General features: G+C 32.8%; 2 pseudogenes; one reads left to right on the top strand and one right to left on the bottom strand.

Moving 5' to 3' along the window:
- LOC139901660 (L-type lectin-domain containing receptor kinase IX.1-like) overlaps nt 1-8646 on the top strand; it is a 65888-nt pseudogene extending 57242 nt beyond the window's left edge.
- Nucleotides 8647-9045: 399 nt separating this feature from the next.
- On the bottom strand, nt 9046-11596 carry LOC139901659 (cell division control protein 2 homolog A-like; annotated as a pseudogene).
- Nucleotides 11597-17885: the final 6289 nt, after the last annotated feature.

Here is a 17885-nt window from a genome sequence, read left to right as displayed (position 1 = left end):
CAATCCATATGAATGATTTTTATCTCTATGCAGTTTGCGAAATGCCTGATATGAGAATGATGTTTATGAAAAATGAAATCTTGTGGTCTATTATATAATTGGAAATGATTGTTTATGATAAACTAATGAACTCACCAACCTTTTGGTTGACACTTTAAAGCATGTTTATTCTCAAGTATTAAATAAATCTTCCGCTATGCATTTGCTCATTTTAAAGATATTACTTGGAGTCATTCATGGCATATTTTAAAGACGCTGCATTCGAGTCATTGAGTTCATCAAGATTTTTATTAAGTCAATTATAGTTGGATATATTATGAAATGGTATGCATGCCATCAACTTTCGATGTAAAGAAAGTTTGTCTTTTTAAAAACGAATGCAATGTTTGTAAAATGTATCATATAGAGGTCAAATACCTCGCAATGAAATCAACTATTGTAAATCGTTTATAATGTATATGAACGGGGCATTTCATCTAAAAGCTCTTGACTCATATACTCAGTTCATCCATCAGAGTGAAGTGATTTAATGATATTTCCAAGCTGACTCTTTACTTCATTTTGAAAGACTTTTGAACATTTCAAAAACTTCATGTTTATATTTCAGCAATTAAAACATAACCATATCTACTATAACCATCGGTTATTGTAACGAAGTAAGACTTACCATTTCTAGACATTGTTCTAAAGGGCCACATACATCAATATGTATTAGTCCTAAAAGATATGTAGCTCTTTCACCTAAGTCGGAGAAATGAGCTTTTATCATCCTTTCACGTAAACATTACTCACATACATCAAATGAATCAAAGCCATTTAATTCCAAAAGTTCATAAGAATGGAGTTTTGAAATGCGCTGTTTATATGACCAAGATGACAATGTCATAGATAGGTCTTATTCAAGCGTTGCTTGAATTGCTTGGCGGTACAGGTATACATAGAATTCTCATTTGAAATCACACCATGCATATCAATTTCAAAAATACCATCACTTGGATAGGCATTAAGATAAAAAAATATTATCCTTAGAAATTGAAATATCAAAGTGCGTAAATGCAAGTTCAAAACCAGCATCTTTCAAATCATATTGCTCCTAATACTAGGAGCATGATAACATTGTTTCAATAAAACAATAAGACCACTTGGAAGATTAAGCTCATAGTGATCATTGGCTTCAATCGAAGCTTGATTCCCAATTTCCACTCGTAAATCCAGTGTGCCTTTCTTCAGTCTATTATTTCTTCTCATTCCCTTTATATTGTTATAGGTGTGAAGGCCACAACCGGTTAACAATGATCTAGGAATCATTAGAAGAAGTATATAACTGTATATGAAATATACTTGAGATTTCTAGTCTTACCAGCATTGCCTTTTCTCAGCTCAGATTGGTAGATAGGACAACTTATTTCTCCAATTGCCAATCTTTCCACAATGGAAACATTTGGCATATTTTATTGGGATTTCCTTCTTGGAAGGTGGAATATTTTTTCTAGCAAATGATTTTTCATTTCCTTCCACAAAATATTCGGCTTATTCTTTTTCACCCTTTCATCCTACTTCTCCTACTCATCGAACAACTTTCGATAAGTATTTTGCTTAGCAGCAGGAGCTGCGCAAACAGAAGGATCGGATAAGGGTTCTAATTTTGTTCAACTTCCATTCATGCTTGAGAATAATTCTCAGGTTGCAGTGCCAGTCTAGAAAATTTGAACATTGAGTTTATCCTTTCTCCAACAAAGAAGGAAGTGTGTTTTGGTTTACGTTTTGATTATTTGAGATTTACAACAGATATAAGATTCAATTTAGTATTTTTGATATTGAGCTTTAATAAATTAACTACCCAAGTTTTTATAATATTTTTAAAAAACAATTAATTTACGAAAGCCTAAGATCCACATAGGGGTTCCATATCCACATCTGTTGATCAGCTAGCAGTTATGGAGTCTATTAGTAGGTAGCGGGTACCAATTGCATTACAAGTACAACTCTTAGATCTTTATGACACCTAGAGATATATGTAGTCCAATGAACCAGTATTATCTAATGGCATGTTTGTCCCATCCTTGCCTCGAACTCAGGTCTCACCGTGAATACGATTAAGTCATCCAATTTGGAAACAGTGGAAATTAACGCTAGTCTCACTAGATCGAAAAATCCACCTCGTGGCTATAATTCAGCCTAGTCTCACTAGATCAGAAAAATAACGAGGAGTGTTTGCAAGCTCGTTGGATGGCATGACTTAAATTTGACGGGTATTTTAGAAAACGTTCGTGTCAACGAATAATGCATGCACACAAGATTCGCTACACTATTAGTTAAAAAACATTTTAACCATTTATATATATGTCAATCATGTTTATGCGTCTAGTTTGTTATTTTATTTTATATATAAAAATAACAAATACACATTGTGTATCGTTTTAAAACAGTTTTAAAAGATGTTGCCCATATATATTATTTGAGTTTCAAAAAACATTTAACTTTAAACTCGTTAGAGTTTAACTTTTTAAAATCATCAATTTTAATCTTGAAACTCATTACCGGTTTTATTTGATGTTTTCATCAAAAATATTTAGCATATATTATAATCAACAATTAAATATAAATGCATAAAATAAAACACAACCATGCATCACACACACATAGCCTAGCCCAAAAATCCTATGCTTGATCCCATGAGCCGACATGGGATCAAGAGGTCAAACTAAGGGTAATATCATAGCTCCCACTTGATTCAATAACCAAGTGAAAAACTTGACAAACGTCATCGTTGTTAACTTGACATGTTCGCCATCTTCTAAGTCAAACTTCATATTACATCTATATCTTCAATCTTCATCTTATTACATTTATTTAAAATTGAAGAATACAACTAATCTAATACTTTTACAATTTAGAATAAACATAAATAAATACTATGAAATTGAAAAATAAATAAAATACAACTTTGGCTTCAAAATGGCCTTTCTAATAAAATAAATAATCAACATGATATAATATTGTCGTAATCAACAATCACAACAATCATACATAGGTCGGGGCATTATTAGATATGTATGTAGTCACAATTTTAATAACTACATTATTAAAACCTATATATGGCTTGTCCATGGTTACAATGCATGTGTATAACCATGGAATACAACAATCAATAATTATAATAAATATTCAAGTCATAACTATTAAATCTACAATTTAAAATAGTGATATTCTTTCAATTATATTTGTGCGTCATGAGGTTAAGTCTAGATCAACTGAGTTGACTTTAAAAACCAAAAAGGTTTTGACTTTCACCAATACACCACAAAGCTAAATCTAAAGAATAGTCACGCGACAATTAAAACTGTGTAAAAGCGGCTCGGATACCACTGATGGAAAACCGTGTGTACTTTTAAATTTTATAAATGCAGCGGAACATGAAAAATAAACATCTTTTATTTAATTTAAAATAAACATCATTTATTTTATTATAAACTTTCAAATAAAACATTCACACGATTAACGATCACAACAAGATCCAATTACACCATTAATAATTGTCAATTAATAAATTCAAAAAGAGGAGTTTAGATATACCTTTAGCGAGCGATGCAATAACGGCAGAAACAACTGTCCATGTCTATATTGAAACATATATTCAAAGTGTATGAATATCTCCATGGTTGATCCACACAGCACCTCAAACAACACCAAACGGATGCTAGTCCGTATATAACCTTAAAACAATATCAGTATATTGTTTTCACTTATCGAAAGTAAAATCAAGTTTATTTTGTTTAACTCCGTTGACCAAAAGAATAGAACCATACAGCATGTGGTGTTCGGATCATTGAAAAATAAAAATTATCTTCTTTGATTTTATGTGAAACCAACATCCCATGATTGATTTGAGTAGTAGCCTTAATGAGCAAAAACATAAACACACACACTGTGTGTTGTAAATAAAAATGCAATTTTTAAAGACAAAAGTAGGGAAGGAGTGAATGAATTAATCAATGAATGAATGTGTGAAATGGTGGGCACATGAGGATATTTATTCATTCATTTATGTCTCTTACTTTTCTTTGCCAACACCCGTGACTTTAAAGGGTTAAAGGTATCAATTATTTTTGTAGACATGCGTAAACCAAAAGTCCAAGAGGCAACTAAATTTATTATATTTTATTCATTTATTTTCTTTTAACCTAAAGCCCATCCACTCCACTATTTAATAATTCAATGCCAATTTATTTTAATACTCATATTAAATCTTTTTCTTTAATAAATTTAATTAAATCATATTTAATTAAAGAATGCTTTTCAAATTGTAGGTTATAAATTATATATCAACAATATATAATAATTGGTGTCTAAATGCTAAAGTATGTGACCCCATAGGCATGTACATAATCGGTAGTATAGATTTGTGTTATGATATGCAAACTCAACCAACACATTCTTCCTTGCTGAAGATAATTTATTGCTAACGCCAGGTAATTCCATCGGGCTCCCCTTCAACAACTTAACATATGGGATGAAATATCGATTTGTGGCAGTGGAATTTGATACTTTTCAGAATTTTGGTTTGGATCCTGATGATCTTTCCAAATACGATTATCATGTAGGTATCGATGTCAACAATCTCACTTCTTTAGTGTATAAGAATTTGTCAATCAATGTAAACGGAACACTCTGTCAAGCTAGCATAGAGTATAAATCTGAATCGAAAAACCTTAGTGTCTCGGTCACTGATATACAAAATGGTGTAGTTGAAATTAGTTACTTAATTGATTTAAGGGATAAGTTGCCTGAAAAGGTTATTTTTGGGTTTTCAGCTAGATATACGGATGAGAAAATAACGGTAAAATAACGGTAAAATCTTGGAGTTTTAGTTCAAGTTTAGGGGTTCATGATCTGAAGCCGCTGCCGCCACCACCATCGCCGCCACCACCAATGACGAACCCCAAACAAGTGAAAGGAAGTAAGGTGGGATTAATAGCTGGATTTTCTATAGTAGTTCTTTTATGTTTATTTGTATTTATTTTTTGTCTATGGAGAAGGAGAAGGAAGAATAATAAAGGAGAAGTGGTAGAAATGGAAGAAGTGCAAGAAGATGCATTTGGTATGGAGATGAACAAAGATTTTGAAATGGGCACTGGGCCTAAAAGATTCTCTTACAACGAATTAGTTCAGGCGACTAATGGCTTTGCAGATTCAAACAAACTTGGGCAAGGGGGTTTTGGAGGGGTTTATAAAGGTTTCTTGAAAGATCTAGGCACTTATGTTGCAGTGAAACGGGTGTCGAAGACTTCTGAACAAGGGATCAAGGAGTATGCATCAGAAGTCAAAATCATTAGCCGATTAAGGCATAAAAATCTGGTGGAACTCAAGGGTTAGTGTCACGAAAGAGGTGAACTCTTGCTCATATACGAATATATGGAAAATGGGAGCTTAGATTTACATCTTTTTAAACAAAAGAGCTTGTTGACGTGGGACACACGGTACAAAATTGCGCGTGGCATGGCATCAGCTTTGTTATATCTACATGATGAATGGGAGAAGTGTGTTTTGCATAGAGATATCAAATCTAGCAACTTGATGTTGGACTCGATGTTCAATGTGAAGCTTGGCGATTTTGGATTAGCTAAGTTGGTTGACCACGAAAAACGCTCTCATACAACTATGTTGGTCGGAACCTTAGGTTACATGGCTCCCGAATGCTTAGTGACCGGAAAGGCTAGTAAAGTTCAGATGTTTATAGCTTCGGGGTTGTTGCATTGGAAATAGCGTGTGGGAGGAAGCCCATCGAGCAAAAGGCACCTCAAAAGCAAATACTACTAATAGAATTGGTTTGGATGCTTTACGGAAATGGGGATATGTTAGAAGCAGTTGATCCGAGCCTCGGGTTAGATTTTGATGGAGAAGAAGTTAAGCGTCTAATGACGATTGGATTATGGTGTGTCAACCCTGACTCACAACTTTGCCCATCGATGAGACAAGTAGTTCACGTACTAAACAATGAAGCTTCCTTGCCTATACTCCCCTCAAATATGCCAGTGGCTTCTTACTCTTCTTTGATGTACATGTCCTAGTCGAGCATGCCATAAAACTATAATAATTTGAACCAGAACTAATCATGCAAGCAGAATTATCAACAACGGGAACATTTATGAGATTCAACATAAACATACCATTATTATGATAGTCAAATCCGATAAACACACCACCCTTCGACAAGATATACTTGTTGGATTCAAATACCTATTTGTAACAAAACTTATTTAATATAGGATTGAAAATCAGATTCTTTATCAATCTGGGTAAATACAACACATTATTTAATGTAATTGTCTTTCCAGAACTGAATTGTAAAACAACACTTCTACGACCTAGAACATGAGCGATTGATTCGTTTCCCATGTGATGTACGCCGTTGTCCGTTTGAAATTACTTGAACCAGCAACGATCTTTACATGCATGACATGTGGCCCGGAATCAATCCACCACGCAATATCATCATCATGCACATAAAAAGCTTCAACGATATGTGATACATAATTCTGAACAGAATAATGCAATCAAAATTATGACCTTGGTTAGGAACTTGGCCCTTAGACCCGTTTCCCGAACCCGAACCGCTTACTTCATCCTTATTCTTTTCAACACGACAATCCCGCTTAAAGTGACCAGGTTTGCCACAAATCCAACAAGCCCTTTTATCTTTCTTATTAGAACCATCGTTTTTGCCTTGAAACTTTCAATTTTTTCCATTAAACTTTTGATTGTTTTTATTCCCACGTTTACAATCCTCAATCATGTTGAGAAAGGATGATCCAACATCTTTTTCCTTAGTCTTACCACTTTCTTGAACCCGTATTGATTCTTCAATATGTAAGTGGCCTCCCAATTCAGTCAAAGACAATTCTTCTTTCTTATGTTTTAACATGTGTTTGAAATCTTGCCATGATGGTGGCAGTTTGTCTATTACCGAAGACACATAAATGGCTTCATCCATTTTCAGAATATGGTGTGTAAACTGTCCCAAAATTCTAAGAATTTCGTGGAACTATTCCATCACAGGCCTTGAATCCACCATTTTGTAATTGTTAAATTTACTCACGGGGAACTTCTTACTTGAAGCATCCTCGGCCATGTATTTGGATTTAAGTAAATCTCATAATTCCTTTGCAGATTCGACATTTTGATAAACATCAAAAAGGGCATCATACATACCATTGAGAATGTGGCCACGATAGATGTAGTCATCGATGTGGAATTTGTTTCTTTTCCTTATTTGATCCACTGTTGCATCTTCGGATATTTTTGGCATGGGGGTCGACAGAACATAAACAACCTTCAAAGTAGTCAGAAGAAAAACGCATCTTTTGTTGCCATCTTCAAAAATCAACACCTTCAAACTTATCCAGTTTTGCAAACCTACTCGTCATCTCTTTCACTGATTCTCCAGACATGATCATAAACAAAATACTTTATAGATTTGTTAGAATTGGGTACGAATTGACTGTCCGGATTGATACTTGAATCGTGTATTCACTTTCTCTATAAAGTATTTCGACCCAATGATTGCTTGGTTTCACGAAATCTTTACAGGGATACGACAAGAACGCAATTAGTGTTTTTGGCAATGAAATCACTAATCAGATACCAGAGAGATTTTGTATGTTTTCTGTTGTTCTGTAATGAATGCAGAATGCCTAATACGAAATTAAGAAAACAATTCCATTCGGCAGTTACAATTTGAAAGGATGTAACCTTTCATTTCGCGCGGGAAAAACTGTTATAACACTTGGCTTGAATACACTTTCCTTTCGTAACGTATAGTGTATTTCGATTTAGGTTTCAGGGCGCTGCCCCTTGGACCCCGCAAGGGGCTCCCTTGACCCCCCGCAATTACGCGATAGTTAGCAGCCAACTCTTACGAGCGTGTACTCCACACTCTCCGAACCCGTTGTTAAGTATAACTAGCTAAATCTTGCATTCATGCAATTTCCAATTAACTAAAAAGAATGTTGGATGACACTAAAATCACCAACAAAGCTTGGTGATTTTGGGTTAGCTAAGTTGGTTGACCATGACAAAGGCTCTCATACAACTATGTTGGCTGGAACATTGGGGTACATGGCTCCCGAATATATAGTTACCGGAAAGGCTAGCAAAAGGTTCAGATGTTTTTAGCTTTAGGGTTGTTGCATTGGAGATAGCGAGTGGGAGAGAGCCCTTCGAGCAAAAGGCGCCTTTAAAGCAAATACTATTAATAGAATACCTCAAAAGCAAATACTATTAATAGAATGGGTTTGGATGCTTTACGGAAATGGGGATATGTTAGAAGTAGTTGATCCGGGCCTCGGGTTAGATTTTGATGGAGAAGAAGTTAAGCGTCTAATGACGATTGGATTATGGTGTGTCAACCCTGACTCTCAACTTCGCCCATCGATGAGACAAGTAGTTCACGTACTAAATAATGAAGCTTCCTTGCCTATACTCTCCTCAAATAGGCCAGTGGCTTCTTACTCTATTCCTTCCACAATGTCGTTATCTAGTGACAATTCCATCATTCAAAGTCAATCATCAACTAGCGTCACTAATGTGGATTCTTCAAAGCAACCTACATTGTCTACGGACCCATCATACTCATATGGTCGTTAAATGCCTTTATTTTCGGCCGGTTTTAAGCGAGGGCCTTTGAGGTACTAGTTTGTTAATTACGATATTGGAGTAAAGTAATTTGTTTGTTGAAAGTTTGTATTGTTAATCTAAATATGAATATGAATTGGGACTTGGTTTGTAAGTATTTATTGTGGTTGTGGTTTGTTTATAAAATGTAGGTGGTCAGAATGTATGGAAATGTAAATTTTGTGGTTTCAGGTGGAAGAGTTAAGTTTCTAGGTTTTCTGTGTAAAGGTTGGTGGTTATAAATTACAACCAATATAAGGTGCAATATAATTCACAACTTGAGCACGTGGATTGCGCATACCAAAAAGACTAATTTATACATCTATACTGCACATATTTGTGTTAACCAGGATCAGTAATAGAAATGATGATTCAGGGCACAAACCCCATATCCTTGAAGTACTCGTGCTGCAATGCAGAGCTCGCTGTAATTCTTCTGCTGGGGTCCACACAAAGCATTTTCTGAAACAAAAAAGCCCATAAATGATGCTGTAACCAAAACTATCATAACATATAAGCAAAAATGATGACAATGTAATCACACGCTACACATCTATTAATAGCAATATGGGTCGGTCAGACGGGTCAAAACAGATAAAGATGTGGTAACACTTATGTTACACCTTTACATATATGAGTTGTAAATGTCCCCTCTGTTATACAGTAGTTTTACTATAGTTGCACATTAATACTTTGTCGCAAGTAATACGCAAGCACACGCGTGAGGTCAGCCACATTGATAAAGACACTATCAATATTTCTACAGGTTGTTTACAATAATAGCCTTCTCTAAAGATGCAAGAAAGTATGATGTACATACGGATGATAAAGGAAATGGGCTTTAAGATCTTATCAGGCTCAAGAATGGCAGCAGAAATCCAGCAGGCCCAACAAGCCCAGTAACATGAATTTGGATGATTTCTTTGGGCTCAAGGCAAAACCAGTTTAAGGGATTGGATAAGTATGCACGAGATTTGGAGTTTTTTAGAATTGTTTTCGGGGATTTTGTTTCCTATTTTCCAGTTTTCATTTTCAGTATTTATATCCTTGTTTCTTGTTACGCTGGCATTTGATTATTATGGCATTTGATTATTATTATCGTGGAATAAAAATAAGCTGTGAGCTTTTTGTTATCTAAATTCGTATTATTCAATCGTTGTTTCAAAGTAGAAAATGCCCTGTTAGTTTTTTAAGTACACTAAAACAGATAAAAAACAATGCAAATTAAAAAGGACTAAATGTGAAACTAATCACCTCTGTTGTGTGCGTTGTTATGACTACATCGAAGCGTGGAAAGTAAATCACTCCGGGCCATGTCTCCTCGTTTGGCGTTCCCATTATTCTATAAAGAACGAAAGAGCAAAAAAAGAATATAAATTACATAAAAGGCACACTAGTACACTTCACTCACTAAACAAAAACATATGTAATATAAACAAACAATACATTACTTAATAATACGCATCAACTGGTCAATTTCAGATTCTCCTTGAAAAATAGGCTTTTGATTCACCATTTCAGCAAATATGCAACCGATTGATATCAACAGGATCAGAATATCGGGTGGAACCAAGGAGAACTTCGGGTGCCTTATACCATAGTGTCCCCACCTAAAAAGTTATATCAATAATTTAAGTGGAAAAAAAAAAAAGGAACTTTTTTATGTAGCAGCAACATATCACATGTGTCTTTGCTTTATAAAATATCATTAGAAACAGATAAATGACAGAATCTAAGATTAAACTTGAAACTGAACACAAACTTAAAACCAGTTACTTACATCACGCGTTAAAGAATGGACAGGAACAAAAAACGGTCTGGCCAATCCAAATCCTGCAATCTTGACAACGTTGTTAATAGGATTTATGAACAAGTTTGCAGGTTTGAGATCTCTATGCAGAACTCCACGAACATGACAAAAGTCAATAGCAGACAGCATTTGATATAAAAACATCTGAAATTTAAAGCAGATAATGGAAAGTTACATTATGCTAGGAAAATGAAGAATAAATATAAGTAATAACTATATAATTAAAATAACATTTAATCATGTACGTCCAGGTGGCTTTGATATTCATTACTGATACAATTAACTTCAACTTCACTTTTTTTTCGTAGGTACTTACAAAATTTCCATTTAACTAAATTGTTCTGTTTTTTCATTTCAAAGTAGTGAGCATTTCAATTATAATGTTCCCAATTATGTTACTCAGACTAAAACTAGTAGTGAATTTGTATCATGCTCAAGTAATATTTAACAGAGAATAAATTTTATGTTTTATTTTACTTTTTTGCTTTCATTCCACTAGTTTTCAATTACTGCAATTTACTTATTTATTGTCCTGTATGTTATTTAAGATCCTGCGCTTTCTAGGTGCTGTTCTTATCCAATAGCAGAAGTTTAAAAAACAAGGAGAAATTGAATATCACAAATTTACTTACTTTTACAAGACGAGGATCATTTGAGAAGTCTGGACAAGAATCCATGTATTTCCTCAAATCCAAGTCTAGGTACTCAAGAACCAAATAGCATTGTTCTTTAGTAATCACAACATCAAGTAACCTGTCAACAAACATGTATATTCAATGTAAAATTCATTCATTTTATGTATATAATTCCCAATACTCTAACAAAACGTATACTAATTAAACAAATTCAAAACTGGGATAACAAAACTATAGACCTGACTATTGCTAAGTTGAAATTATACAAGGTAAAATTACCCGATGATGTTTTCATGCTTCACCGATGTTAACAAGTTGGTTTCTCTTATAAAAGAGCTTGATATTCCTATTTCGTTTTCTTTTGGACGAATCTTCTTCAAAGTGACAATTTCATTAGTTTTTCTGTCCCGAGCTTTGTAAACCACATAATATGGTCCTTCACCGATCTTCTCAATCTTTTCATACTGTTCCATCGTCTCTTTCTACATATACATGACAAGTTATATATATATATATATATATATATATATATATATATATATATATATATATATATATATATATATATATATATATATATATATATATACATAACACATGTTAGTTAATGTTTACACTAAGAATTAATCAAAACTGAAAACAACGATGAACTTAAATCATAATAGAGCATGGAAAGCCTAATTTTTAGAAACATAGGTTGATCTATATCATTGTCATGTGCTTTTTGTACTGAAGTATAACAAGAGATCAAAACAATTAAGAAAAGCCTAAACATTACATATGTCAAGATTCAATATCATGGATAACTTGGAAAGTAATTGGTCAACTGAGTGGTGAAGAAGAAGATAAGAATGGAGTTACAGTAATCGGATTTTTTTTTACTGACTTTGTATTAGTACTTTTTAAAAATTTAAGTGCTATTTTCTTGTATACTCACATTGCTAGTTTTACTTTGCTAGCTTATGCATGATGTTATAATACATTCCTCTTAAGGGGGCAACAGAGCATGTACTCTAAATCTCTAAACTTCCTACAGGTTCAATAATAGAGTTTGGATTAACTAACATGTATATACTTTAAAACGGTCAAATGATTCAAAAATCCCATTGTCATCTTAGAACATCGAAAAGAAACATATAGAAATACAACTAGAAGTTTTGGAGGCTTATCGGGCCGGCCACTTTATGGGCCATTTGGGTCGCGAGGAACGATTGCATTTTTAATGGAAGATATACTTGTTGGGCTTCCGTTGTACGACATATCAAGCTTAAAGTCTTTGTATGGGCTTCTACTTTCAAATTGTGTTATAATCATCAATTTTATGTTTGGGAGTATAACCCCGGTTTATTATGCCACTTGGTTTAAACTTCATTTATAAGGACTATTTGTTAGATCTTATCGAGTGGACTTTTCATGTTATAATTTTGTTGTAATAGGTGCCTTTCATCTTTTTGATGAAAGGTTTCCATCCTCTTTAATTAATGATATTCGCTTCCTTTTCGCTCAAAAATAAAAATAAAAATAAAAAATAAAAAAAACAAACACAAAAATAGTGTATCTCATTAACAATCTCAAAATTTCTTATAAGGTAAGATGACTTAGAAGCAAGAACTCGTGACATAGTTACTAATTCAATTAATAAAAACTAGTTTTATCATAGATACTAATTCAAAACAATAATGAAGAAATAAAACAGTAGTAAAAACACAATTCAGTCACAAAAAAACTCATTTGCTACATCATAAACAAAAAAAAATATATTCAACTTCTACAACTCTACTACATTATTCAGTTGTTGAACGACACTAACAATTTTATAGTTGTTATCCATACGGTTATACGAAATATTTGCTACACCCATCATCCTCGAAGAATATATAAAAAACAATTACATATGTAGAAATTCATGTGTAGCTTCAATTCCTAAACAGTTCAAAAATAACGAAGGGTAAACTTTCAAAATGGACGGGGTTGCAATAAGTGTAATTACAGTTTCTAGTAAAGGGGTAAGTAACAAATCCTTGTTCTAATTTTCCCCATAATTTAACTTATTCCATCTACATTCCAAATAAATCACCAAAACCTATCTGTTAGAATTTAAACAAAGTACTCAAAATTGTAATAGTAAGCCGAAGGTGTTAAACTATTGTTGCAGGCCCTAATAATTATACATGATACTACAATGGTTCATGCTTAACACAATCAAGAATATGGCACTGATTTCATGACTTATTTGCAATATAAATAAGTTCCAACAATAAATAATAAATAATCAAGTTTGAAGAATAAAACATATACACCAGCTTACCTTTTTTTAAGGTTTTATTACAACAATCCCACTACACAACCCAATAGCATACACCTGCACACCAAATATTATTAGTTGTTAAATAGCATAGACACAAATAGGTGTTTGTATCCATATATCACATATGAAGGGAACAAATATTACATTCGATCATTCCATAGAAACCAAGTACATACTTATACTAAGAAATAGGGATGGCAATGGATCGGATATAGAGCGGGTGATGTCGTATCCACATCCATATCCATTTAGTTTTTGTTTATCCATATCCATATCCATATCCGTTTAGTTTCAGGTCATCCATCCATATCCATATCCAGTGGATTAAGCGGGTTAATGAATATCCAATGGATATTAAAAAAATGTTATGATATTTTCTAATATGCGATTAAAATAAAAATGTAGTATAGCATATATAAATATAACTTGACATATTTTAAATCTATCCATAAGAATGTGGTAATCTTTGTCGAAAAAATAACAAAATTTGTTAAATTTTACTATAAAACATGGATTATTAAAAATTAAACATGAAAATTGTAAATTTATTTTATTAGATATGCGTGTTTTATTGAATATATTATAGTTATTTCATTATAAGGTTGAAAGCAAAATATAAATCTAAGGGTAAATGAACTTGTAATAATAAATATGTAAGCATATATCTATATTTATGTATTTGTGTATGTATTTCGGGTGGTAATGGATATATCAATGGATGAAACTTTTCATCCATGTCCATATCCATATCCATTTAGGTTCATCCATATCCGTATTCATATCCATTTAGGTTCGTCCATATCCATCACGAAGCGGGTGGATCGGGTGGATATCCACCGGATTGGGTGGTCATTGCCATCCCTACTAAGAAAGCAACACAAATACTAACTCTGTAAATCACTACAGCAACACAAACAAACAGAAATACTAAAAGTGGGATGATGAAGGAAACATGCATACGTGTATGTATGCTAGATGTGTAGAATCATGTGCATGTGTAACATAATACCATAGAAATATGCATGGGAGTTTGCAGACTTGTAGAACGTGAGGACAATAAACACATCTTCACCTATACAAACCATTTATATGATGATAAACTGCTACTACTACGAAAGGCAACAAACGGCTTCTTTGACTTAGTAATATTATGTAACATTTGTGAGTGGATCAGTTGTCTTGTTCATTAACCTCGTAAATTCAATAATCATATTTTCTAATATGAACATGTTGTTCATTAGTATTATTATTAACTCAATTGCAACATACCTATAGAATCCAAAATAAGCACAACCAACAAACTATTAACAGTTGAAGAACATGTTAGACTGCAACAACCATAACCAAATAACCATGTTTGGTTATTTGGTTTAATGAGATCAGAAACTTAGTTTCATCCTTCCCAATTTAGACAAGTCACAAGATCACCTCAACAACAACAAGGTGCCAAATAAACGGATCCAAAGGCAGCAGGATATCAGTCAACAATCTCCATGAATAGGAGAGTCACATGTCACTAGATAACACCAAAAGCAACAAAGAATAGTTTCGGTTTGTTAATAATTAATATGCGGAAATATTAATTGCAAGTAAACTGAATTCATTATCATTGAATTGATTATGAACTAAAAGAAGACTATAAACTTTGAGGACTACATTTTTAATATATTGCTTAATTAAACTTGTTACAATGGCCCTCTCTTTATACTAGAGCATTTAAGGCTTGGAGCCTTTCATAAATTAAATACAAAAAAGATGTTTATATCTATTTTGGTGACTCCATGTGTCCGTTGAAAGAGAGTCACATGTCACTAGATGACACCAAAAGTTTCAACGCACACATGGAGTCACCAAAATAGATATAAACATCTTTTTTGTATTTAATTTATGAAAGGCTCCAAGCCTTAAATGCTCTAGTATAAAGAGAGGGCCATTGTAACAAGTTTAATTAAGCAATATATTAAAAATGTAGTTCTCAAAGTTTATAGTCTTCTTTTAGTTCATAATCAATTCAATGATAATGAATTCAGTTTACTTGCAATTAATATTTCCGCATATCAATTATTAACATGGTATCAGAGCTTACGGTTGTCTGATCCGAAATCTACGCAATCGATTATAAGCTTCAATCATTTACCAAACTAAGCTGCCATGTCAATCGACGGTAGCTTAGTAAACAGTTTCGAAAACCAACGATAAACAGGCAACAAGGAAGAGCTGAATAGGTTGCTGATCTTAGAATCAAAGCAATCACCTTTCAAGGCTTACTTCCGTTACCATGATTTGTGTCACCATGTCCAAAGACGGTAGCACAAATCAAACCCATTATAATATACCATAAATAACCATGATTTAACTGCTCAATTGAGCAGATTATCAATTACTTTAATCACTTGAATGTTCTTTGCCAATGAACTCTTAAGTCAAGAGAGGGCAATTGAGAACTCGGAATGATTAAAATTAGACTGTCATTGATGGTAGCTCGGAAAACAGAAGCAATAAGCTTCTTAAATCAAGCCGCCATGTCAAAAAGACGGTAGCTTAAATCAAGCCTCGATATCACCGGCCACCAAAAGCAACAAAGAATAGTTTCGGTTTCCATGGTGATAATATGACGGCTTTAGAACAAATAAATGGTGGGATTTGCAGTCGTGGGTGAAACGACCCGTCCTAATCCATCCGGACGAAGTCCATATCGATTATAAACGATTCACAACAGTTGATTACATCGCGAGGTACTTGACCTCTATATGATACATTTTACAAACATTGCATTCGTTTTTGAAAAGACAATCTTTCATTACATCACAAGTTGACGGCAGGCATACCATTTCATAATATATCTAACTATGATTGACTTAATAATAATCTTGATGAACGCGACGACTCGAATGCAACGTCTTTTGAAATATGTCATGAATGACTCCAAGTAATATCTCTAAAATGAGCAAATGCACAGCGGAAGATTTCTTTCATACCTGAGAATAAACATGCTTTCAAGTGTCAACCAAAATGTTGGTGAGTTCATTAGTTTAACATAAATAATTATTTCATAAATTTTAATAGACCACAAGATTTTATATTTCCATTTCTCATAAACATACGTCCCATGCATAGAGACAAAAATATCATTCATATGGATTGAACACCTGGTAACCGACATTCACAATATGCATATAAGAATATCCCTATCATTCCGGGATCCTCCTTCGGACATGATATAAATTTCGAAGTACTAAAGCATCCGGTACTTTGGATGGGGCTTGTTGGGCCCGATAGATCTATCTTTAGGATTCGCGTCAATTAGGGTGTATGTTCCCTAATTCTTAGATTACCAGACTTAATAAAAAAGGGCATATTCGATTTCAATAATTCAACCATATAATGTAGTTTCGATTACTTGTGTCTATTTCGTAAAACATTTATAAAAATTGCGCATGTATTCTCAGCCCAAAAACATAAAAGGGTAAAAAGGCAAATGAAACTCACCATACAGTATTTTGTAGTAAAAATACATATTACAAAACCAAACAATGCAGGGTTGGCCTCGGATTCACGAACCTATATCATTTATGTATATATTAACACTCATATTGTAATCGAACAAACTTATATCATTCTTATATTAATAACCTATATGTTTTCATATTTTCATTTTATATATTTAAAATAAATAAAAATATAAATTTTGTTATGTTATGTGTATCAAATATATTTTTGTATATATTTATATTACAATAATACTAAAATAATATTAGTAATGATAAAAAAAAATGATAATAGAGTTAAAATTGATACTTTTAGTATTAATGATAAAGATGGTAACTTTAGTAAGAAATGATACTTTTAATTAAAATGTTAATTTTAATAATAATAAACACTAATAATAATAACTATAAAAATAATAATTTTACTAATAATAATAACGATAATTTTAGTAACACTAGAAATTTTATGAAAAGATAAGTTTAATAATAATGATACTACTAATAATTTTACTAATATCAATAATCCTAATCATATTACTAACAATTTGTAAGATGATACTAATAATAATATTTATAGTGATAATTTGCATTATGTTCATAATAATGATAATAATAATAGTAATACTAACAATTATAACGATAATACTTGATAATGGTAATGGTAATGGTAATGGTAATGGTAATGGTAATGGTAATGGTAATGGTAATGGTAATGGTAATGGTAATGGTAATGATAATGAAAAAGAATAAGAATAAAGAGCATACCCTTTTTTATAAAGCTTTTTGTAAAAAGTATGCCCCAAGCGTGACTCGAACCCGCGACCTCTCGGAACCCGACACCACTCAAGACCATTACTCCATATCAATTATCTTGAATTAAGCACCACAAAATTTAATATATATCTCGTTTTATTCTTTTATTTTTTTATTTTTATTTTCTTCTCAACTCAGCCCAACAAAAGGTTTCAATG

Source organism: Rutidosis leptorrhynchoides, chromosome 3 (assembly GCF_046630445.1).
Source record: "Rutidosis leptorrhynchoides isolate AG116_Rl617_1_P2 chromosome 3, CSIRO_AGI_Rlap_v1, whole genome shotgun sequence".
NCBI classification, from domain to species: Eukaryota; Viridiplantae; Streptophyta; class Magnoliopsida; order Asterales; family Asteraceae; genus Rutidosis; species Rutidosis leptorrhynchoides.
This window is presented reverse-complemented; position numbering and strand designations above follow the sequence as displayed.